Below are 9,146 nucleotides of genomic sequence, written 5' to 3'. Positions count from 1 at the left end.
TGGCAGTGAGTTTGGTTTGATTTTGGAACTTAAAATTTGTAACCCACTCATTTTAATTAGTATGAAATTAAGTATGTATTTTGAAGATACAGTGGACTTCAGATCTAAGCAAAATAGACACTTGTTTTAGTATGATAAAAGTAGACAACAAGAATCAACCATAACTTTTCATTGTAAAATCTAATTCTCTGCAGTTATGATTCCCAATTTCATATAATAAAATATAAATTATTGTACCAAAAAAATCACAACTTCAGAGGAAATTCAAAATGAATAGTTATTCAAAGCAGATTTCAAGCAAGAAAAGAATGTATTTAGTCTTTCCCAAATGTTGGTATGTTGATATTAATTAATTTGAATTTTTTTTTCTAGAACACAGACTCTGAAAAAATTTAAGTTATAAATTAAATAAGAGCAACCACAAAAATATCGTCATTAACTAGATTGGAACATATTTTCCTAACAGTATGAAAATAAGTTGATTATATTTGTTTCCTTATCCCTTTGCAGAAAAATGTAAATTAAAATCACTGGTCATTATTGAATAAATAAATCATACTCATAAATTAATACAACAATAATACTCTACAGCTACATTTAAGAATAGGAAAGTATCTTGTGCTATAAATGCACTATGTCAATAGTTCAACTTTACAACACACTGGAAACATCATAGAGTCTTTACCAAAAATATTGATGATTAGCCCCACCCTTAAGTCATCTCCTTAAATTATATGCAGTTCAATCTGGGCTTCAAAATTTTCAAACTACCCAAGTAATTCTGATATGTAGCAAAGATTGGGAACAAAATCATTATGCAAAGTGAAAATAAAATATGACGTGTTCTATATTATGTTCCCTCTGTCAATTTAGCTGAATATTCAAGCACAATGTTTGGGAACAAATATCACCACTTGTGTTTTGTCTGCTGACTTTCTATTTGTGTACTAAATATGGAGATATTCCAAAATCAAGTCTTATATACAACTTCTAATTTTAACTAATCTTGCTTCATTGTATTGGATTTATTTTCTTTTTCATTTTTTTTATTTTTACTATGATAATTTCAATCTATGGTAATGGCTATTTAGATTTCTAATCTCTACTGCTGAAATACAATTTCCTACACCAAAGTTTGGGCAATCCTACTTCCGTAGTGATACTGCCTCGGAAACCCAAGGAGGGGTCGCTATGAGTCAGGGCCGACTCGACGGCAAATAACAACAACAACAACAAACACCAAATATTATCCACCAACATGGATGCTTTAATTAAACAACAGATTTGCCTGTCAGTGTTTTTTATGTATCATTGTCATATTTCTCAAATGCTTTCACTTTCCACTTCATAAAATTTTCATTAAAACTATGGCCTTCTATCTGTCTGGGGATATGCAGATGAAAAGTGCAGTAATAATTTTGGTAAAATTTGCAGAAGGTCCATTTCTTTTGTTATTCCCAGACTTAATGATTCCATACAAAAATATAGCAGTGATCACATGAAATTAGATAGCTATTTTTATTGCTAAATTTTCTCAAAGCCTAACAAAAATATAGAATGTCTATGAGAGTCTAACATCAGAACATTAGTTGTGTGTAAATAGAGCAGTCTGAAAGTGGAGTCTTAACTCCACTTTAAAGTCTAAACATAAAAGTAGAATTCCTATTGGATTTTACAACTTTCTTTCCTAACAGCATTTCCTCTAACCTTGATGCTGACCTAACCACAGAACTTATATGAGACACTCTTTTTCTCAGAGGTCTGGAAGGTACAAGATATCATAATCTATTCCCAGAAGGTTTTTCATTATAGTTAAACAAATGCAATATGTGATAGCATACTCAATATGTGATAGATACTTGAAGGGTCTTGATAAATAGCATTATAAATGAACTTATAATGACTCTCAGAAACAGACATGTTTGATAAAGCAATTTTAAAAGCAGGTTACCAGAATATCTGCCTGCCATTATCCTGTGACCATCCTGTAATAAACTGAAGAGCACATACTCTTAACCTATCATGTAATCTCACTTAGGTGTTATTCATCTATCCCTGTTAAATCCCCACTTTTTGGTATCTCAGCTTTGACTCCTTTGGTTGTCCTCCAGCCAGTAGCTTTTAATTCCTGTTTCAACTTTACAAATACGCTTTCTTTCTAATTGCCCAATGGAATGGCCATTTTCACTCTGAATTTTAACATCTTCCTAGTCTGGCACATTTCTGGACTTTCAATAAAAGTCTTAATTTTACTTTTACAGAGTGGATTTCATGCTAAGACATTTAAATAGTGTAGTCATGGTGGATTTTGAAAGTGTCTCAACGCTGATTGCATGAGGGAGCCATTGGACCAAAAACTTCATGGTACTAAGCCAGGTCCCTTTGACCTCCAGCACGTCCTATCTCTCACAGGTAGTTTGAGTTGAGTCTTCTTGAAATCCTGAGCCTCTACAAAGTTGCACTGAATGACTTTAAAATTTTAAATACCTTTTCCTTTCTACTTTCATATTTGAGCCTCTCTGCTGCACATCACAGAAAAGCAAATTTAGGATTGATTGTACTGAGATCTAGAGGATAGTAGTTTTCATTACAGCTGAACTTTTTGCTATTTCTGTGTCTATGCATGCCATTTAAGGCAAAGCACAGGCTGTTCTGGAAAAAGCAACATGTGTTATTGCTTGGTAAGATGCGGTATGCCACAGCTGAAGATCAGGCTTGACCTCTCTTGAGTACTCCAGTGGCTTACATATGTAGTCATTATAGATCCTATTGCTGTTTTATACAGTGAAAAATGGCATACAACGCCCAAAAGATTCTTTAGAAAGTCAGTGGCCATCTTTGGGGCAAGGATTATTTGTTCCAGACTTGGGACAAATGTTACTTGTCCAGGTTGGGAACAAAGGTTCTCAGACTGGACCTGAGGATATCTCTAGTAACATTAACATAAGTTGACCTAACTGAAATAATTTGACATAGTGTATTTATTTGTGTATATATGCTTCTGTTGACTTTCTTTATGTTGTGCTGTTTAAGAATCGTATGCTGTTGATCATCAAAAAATAGAAAGTCATAAGAGAAAGCACAAGCAGAAACCTTAAAGCATGTTTTTGTTAGAATGACTTCAAAGACACAGTGAGTCAGTAATTCTCACCCAAGATGGCATCCACCTGGATGAAATCTATGGTGGCTCACCTAGAAAAGTGGATGAAGTCTTGAGGAATTCAGTTCTAATTTAGATAGAATGCTCAATTTGGGTTTCCTTTTTATTTCTTCTTCCTTTTTACCCATGAGGTTGCTCTATGCCTCACTCCAAATACAACTTTTTCTTGTAACTCTCTTTTGAATTAGACTTTTAACAGTTACTCTGAGAAAATTTAATATAAATTTATTCATTTGAAAACTATTCTTAAAAGGGTATTTTTTAAAATTTTATTAGTATAACAAGTTCCTAAAATGTTTTCTCTAAGAAATTATATAAAACTCACATAACATAGGATTAGATTATGAAATATAATAATGTTTACTTCTTATTGTTATTACTAAATTGGAACATAATATTTCTTCAATGAACTTATACTAAGTGATTTAATAATAAATAAGTACTTGTATAAATTAGATAGTCCTAATATTCCAAGTATATTTTGAGGAAGATTAAAGACTTCTGCAGTATGGATTACACCTCAATAGAAAGAAAACAAAAATCCTCACCACTGGACCAATAAGCAGCAGTGTGATAAGTGGAAAGAAGATTGAAGCTGTCAAAGGTTTCATATTACTCAGTTCCACAATCAACACCAATGGAATCAGCAGTCAAGAAACCCAACAATGAATTGCACTGGGCAAATGTGTTGTAAAGAACTCTTAAAAGTGCTGAAGAGCAAAGATGTCTGTTTGAAGACTAAGGTTAGTCTAACCCAACTCATGGTGTTTTCAATTGCCTCATATGCTTGTGAAGACTGGATGATGAATAAGGAAGACCAAGGAAGAGTTGATTCTTTTGAGTTGTGGTGCTGGCAAAAAATGCTGAAAATACCACAGACTGCCAGAAGAACTATCAAGTCTTTCCTGAAGAAGTGCATCCAGCATGCTGCTTGGAACCAAGAATGGCTACACTTTGTCTCACCTACTTTGGTCCTGTTGTCAGAAGGGACTATTCCCTGGAGAAGGGTAGCATGGTTGGAAAAGTAGAGGGTCAACAAAAGAGTGGAAGGCCCTCTATGAAATGGATTAATACAGTGGCTGCAATGATGGGCTCATGTGTAGCAAGCATTATGAGGCTGGTACAGGACCAGTGCTTCATTCTGTTGTACATAGGGTCACTATGAGTCAGAGCCAACTTGATGGCACCTTACAAAAATGATATTCCAAAGGAGTTCTGGCAGTGCTATGGTTAAAACATCGGGCTGCTGATTAAAAAAAAACAAACACACACACACACACACACAAAACAGCTACTTTGTAGGACCAAAATGGGTCAGTCTATTTCCATAAGGATTTACAGCCTTGTAAACCCTTTGGGGCAGTCCTGTTCTTTCCTACAGTGCCACTATCAGCTGGAATCAAATCAAAGCAAGTGGCAATGGGAATATTCTAAAGAATTAATGAAAATGAATTCATTTGACAAAAGTTTTTATGTTTATAACAAAAATCAGATAAAAATCTTCCCAAGTGATTTAACTTGGATATTATAGAATGTGTTTTATTTATGGAAAAGAGCTAATTTTGTCTTAAAGTAAAACCAGTAGCTTCAGGACGAAAAAAAAGATTTAGGTTAAGCCTAGAAGGAAAAACAATGCTACAGAGCTTTGGTACTTACTGGTCATGATAAGGAAAAAAAGCAAAATTGTTTACCAAGAAAATAGAAAAATGCAAAGAATTGCTTATATTTTCTCTTTCAAAATACCAAGGCAATTTGAACTTATGAAAATGCTTGGGATGATTAATTTTTGTATTTGGTAATGAGCCAAAAGAAGACGAGGTTGGACAATATTAGGCCTTCTTGCCCAAAACTCTAAGTTCATGTTATCACCAGAAAAACTTTTGAAAAACTCCTCCCAAAGTAAATAAAAGTCTTTGAAGATGAAAGAAAGTAAACTATTGTCTTACTATCCAAGAAAACCAAACTCACTGCCACTGAGTCTTTTCCAACTTATAGTGATGCCACCTTGGGTTTCCAAGGTAGTATCTCTATGGAAGTAGATTGCCCAATCTTCCTTTACAGGAGTGGCTGTTGGGTTTGAACTGCCAGCCTTCTAGTTAGTAGTTAAATGCTTTTGGCACAATGCAACCATAACTCCCATGTCTTACTATATGCTTTAGGACTACACCATCAGAGTGCCCGTGTCTTATTGTAGGTATCATAAATTACATATATCCCCATCAAAAAAAAAACTGAAAAAAAGTTCTTTCTCTTTTAAAGGAAGCCAAGGTATAACAATCATAATGAAATTTCATGGGAAATATTTCAACTGTCATCAAAAAACATAAAGTAGTATTCATATAAATGAATTGGTATATGGAAGATAGGTTTTACAATTTCCAAAATTAGCTGATAAAATCTTAAAGGGCTAAAGCTAGAATGAATGGCTAGAATATGGATAATAAAAATGTTGAAAGGAAAAGGTACAATATATAAACAAATTTCTTTTCAACAGTAATTTTTATGGTATATAGATTTAAAATAATTTCTAAGATCTATAGGAAATTTAATTGATAAATAATTATATTTATCAATTGATAAATAATTATATTTATCAATTGATGAATAATTGATAAATTGATTAATAAATATTCCTTATAATTAAAAAGTTCAAATATCTTTGCTTTTTATGCTACAGAAAAAGGATATATGTATTCAGGTCTGCTAATGAGTATGCATCTTTTTTCCACTTACTGGCTTACGCAATAAGAGATATGCATCAGAGACAATGTAGTTTATTAAAAGAAATTTCTTTTATATGGCCAAAGTTTTTTTATCTATTGTGGCTTAAGCTTGCTGAATTAATCTATGAGTTATTATTTTTTTTTTTAAGTTTTAATGTCAACTAGCAAATAATCAGTTTTCTCCTGTTAAGACAACAATATTTTCATTGATTATTAGTTTGAAGAGTTATGATTCCATCCCTAAAGGCGATGTTCTTACCATTTGAGACTGAAGCAGCTGTTTCCTGTTTCCTTGATGTCTTAGCTTTTGCCAGTTAGTGCCTGAAGGCAACCCACTCCACCAGGAAGCTTCTTGCCCAAATACATCCAGCTTTCTTGCTCCATGGGCTCGCAAGCCTGTTGCTGTTTCTCATGCTGGTCTCTTCTGCCAATTAATGAACAAACACAACCCACTCAACCAGACAGCCTTCTACCCAAAGGCATTCAACTTTCTCTTTCTGGCAAGACTGTCACTCTATCTAGTGCTGGTCTCTTTGATCTAATGCTGCCATCTCTCTGCCAGTATTTCTGCTTGTCCTTGTCCCTCTGCCATGGTCTTGGTGCAGGGATCTCAGGTCCAAGGATGTAATCAATGCCTACTTCCACATTTTAGGTATATGTTAAAGTAGCACCCCACTTTTAGTACTAAATTCTGTTTTGGTTCCCTAGTGTTATTACAATAGAAACTCCACAAGTGGATAGTTTCAACAAAGAAGAATTCGTTCTCTTACAGTTTCTCACTGCCATCGAGTTGGATCTTACTCATAGCGACCCCTCCTTGGGTTTCTGAGGTGGTATCTCTATGGAAGTAGATTGCCCAGTCTTCCTTCCAAGGAGTGGCTGGTGGGTTTTAAACACCAACCTTTAATCCAAACTCAGAGTGCTGCCTCTAGGGAATGAGTGAAGGCTCCTCAATCTTGGGCTTCACCTCTTCCTACTATTCTAGGCCCACTGGAAGCTTGAGATAAAAACTACCATCGAGTCAGATCCGACTCAAAGTGACCCCTCCTTGGGTTTCCAAGGTGGTATCACTCCAGAAGTAGATTGCCCAATCTTCTTTCTGAGTAGTGGCTGGTGAGTTTGAACTGCCAGACTTCTGGTTAGCAATCAAATGCATAGGCACTACGTCACCAGAGCGCCCAGCTTTATGAAAAGGACAGTGAATTTTGAATGTGGATCCTGCTGGGCTGAATCAAGGTTTCTAGAACTTTGATGTAGAAGCTGATGGGTTTTATAGACTATTACTGACCCAAAATTCCATGGAACAAAAATTAACTACATATGACTGCATAACCTAAAGGATTATTATAGTATCTGTAGAAAAATATTGCTCGTGTTTTAATGTCCTATTATTTGGATATAAGAAACTATTTTTCTCCTTTTTCCTAAATTATCAGACTAATAGATATGTTGTTTCTATTTTCAGATTTGACTTGCTCTTTTTATGCAATTCTTATGAGCTTTTATATAATCAAATAACAAAAGAAGAAAAATAAGAGCTATGAGAAGGATATAAAATTTGAAACACACACACACATAAGTGGAAAAATGTTAAATATATTAAAAGAAAGATTTGGGAGATGAGAAATACTTACCTTCTTACCTCAGAATATTTTATATTCAACATAGTACTATTAGTTACTGAAATAGGTGGTTGTTGCACTAAAAAAAAAATCAGACTTTAAATAAGTTTTGATATTGTAATTCTCAAATTAGAAGCTTTTTGTTGGTAAACATAGCAGAGATATAGAGACAATAGCTAGAGAAGAGTCTGAAGTTCAAATTCTATGTTTATTTTAAAACAGAATGTCATTAAGAATTCCTATTTTGTCTCCCAAAGAACAGTTTTGGATCTTAATAGATGAATGTATATATATTAATATATAATCTGTGATTTTACAGAATGTTGTTATATCTGAAGCACATTAAAGCCATTGCTGATACTAGTTACATATAGAAATGTCTCCTGGGACTTGTTTCCTTGACAAAAAGATTTTAGGGTGATAATTTTATGATTTTGTTTCAAACAATTGGCCTAGTATTGTTGCTAATGTTATTGTTCTACTTCCTAGTTTGGTACCAGATTTCTGGCTTTCATGAAAGTTGGGGTATTTCACACAGGTCATTGTCATTAGGAATTTTTTTTAACCTTGAGCCATGGAAAAACCGGTGCCTATAAGCCACTTTGAATAAAAAAAATGATCCAGATAAACAAGTGAGACCATTTTTCTCTGGACATTGAGCCCTTTTTAAGAATTCAGACTATTTTAAGAAATAGACTACAGGGATTAGAAAGGGAGCTATGGATAGTGTAAGTCAGTAATGATTTTAATTGGACTCCAAGAAAATGTTGTATGACAGACCTTCCTAATGTTTGTAATCAGAGAGTCACCCCTCACCTTGCTATGGAGATCCAGCACTCCAAATAATGCTTTCATAGGTTAATAGAGACTTTAACAATCAAAAAACAAAAGCCCAGAGTTGGCCTAAAATTTTTCCAAGGGATCATGCATAATAAAAATGAAAGAATATCAGCTAAAAGGTTGTCTGGAATCCCTTGAGAAAGTGCTTTATGTAGCTTTCCTTACTATCTCTTGTGTCACTGAATTATATGAAATTAAAACTTGAATTCACTTCTTTCAATTAAAAAATATTGCAGCTTCTGGGTGGACTATTCAGCCAATTGAAGAGCTTAAATTCATGTTTAGCCAGCATGACAGCCAGAAGTAGACAACTGTGTAAGAGACAGCTTGCTCTAAGATAACATAGGAAGAGATAAAAAAATCCTTGGATTTTTTTTTATCTTATTGTATTTTCTTTATCTTATTGTCTTATCTTATTGTATGCTCTTAAATTTTGTAGACTTATATCCATCCTGGGTAGATGTTATTAGAGTTATTAGATTATTGTTTTGTTTTAATATTAATTACTTTTAAAATTTATCAGTTTTACCAATTAGCCTTTATTGACTGGTAAAGTTTTTATGTGTTCCCTAAAAGTCTCATTATACAAGTTTTTCTTTAACATTGTTACCAGTTTTCTATAGATTTTATTATTCCTCACAACAGATAATAATAGTGGGAAGGGTATAATTTGTGCACATGTCAGCATCAGGGTTACAGGTAAGGAGAGACAATTCAGGGACGCCCAGAGTAGCAGGCCGGAAGAGCAGGAGAAAGGGGATAAAATCCAGGAAGCCAGAGAGAAGAGCAATCAGCCGAAAG

Source organism: Orycteropus afer, unplaced genomic scaffold, assembly GCF_000298275.1.
Source record: "Orycteropus afer afer isolate SDZICR_OR568_19922 unplaced genomic scaffold, OryAfe1.0 scaffold00091, whole genome shotgun sequence".
Lineage (NCBI taxonomy): Eukaryota > Metazoa > Chordata > Mammalia > Tubulidentata > Orycteropodidae > Orycteropus > Orycteropus afer.
The sequence above is the reverse complement of the archived record's forward strand: the minus strand, read 5'-3'. Positions refer to the sequence as shown.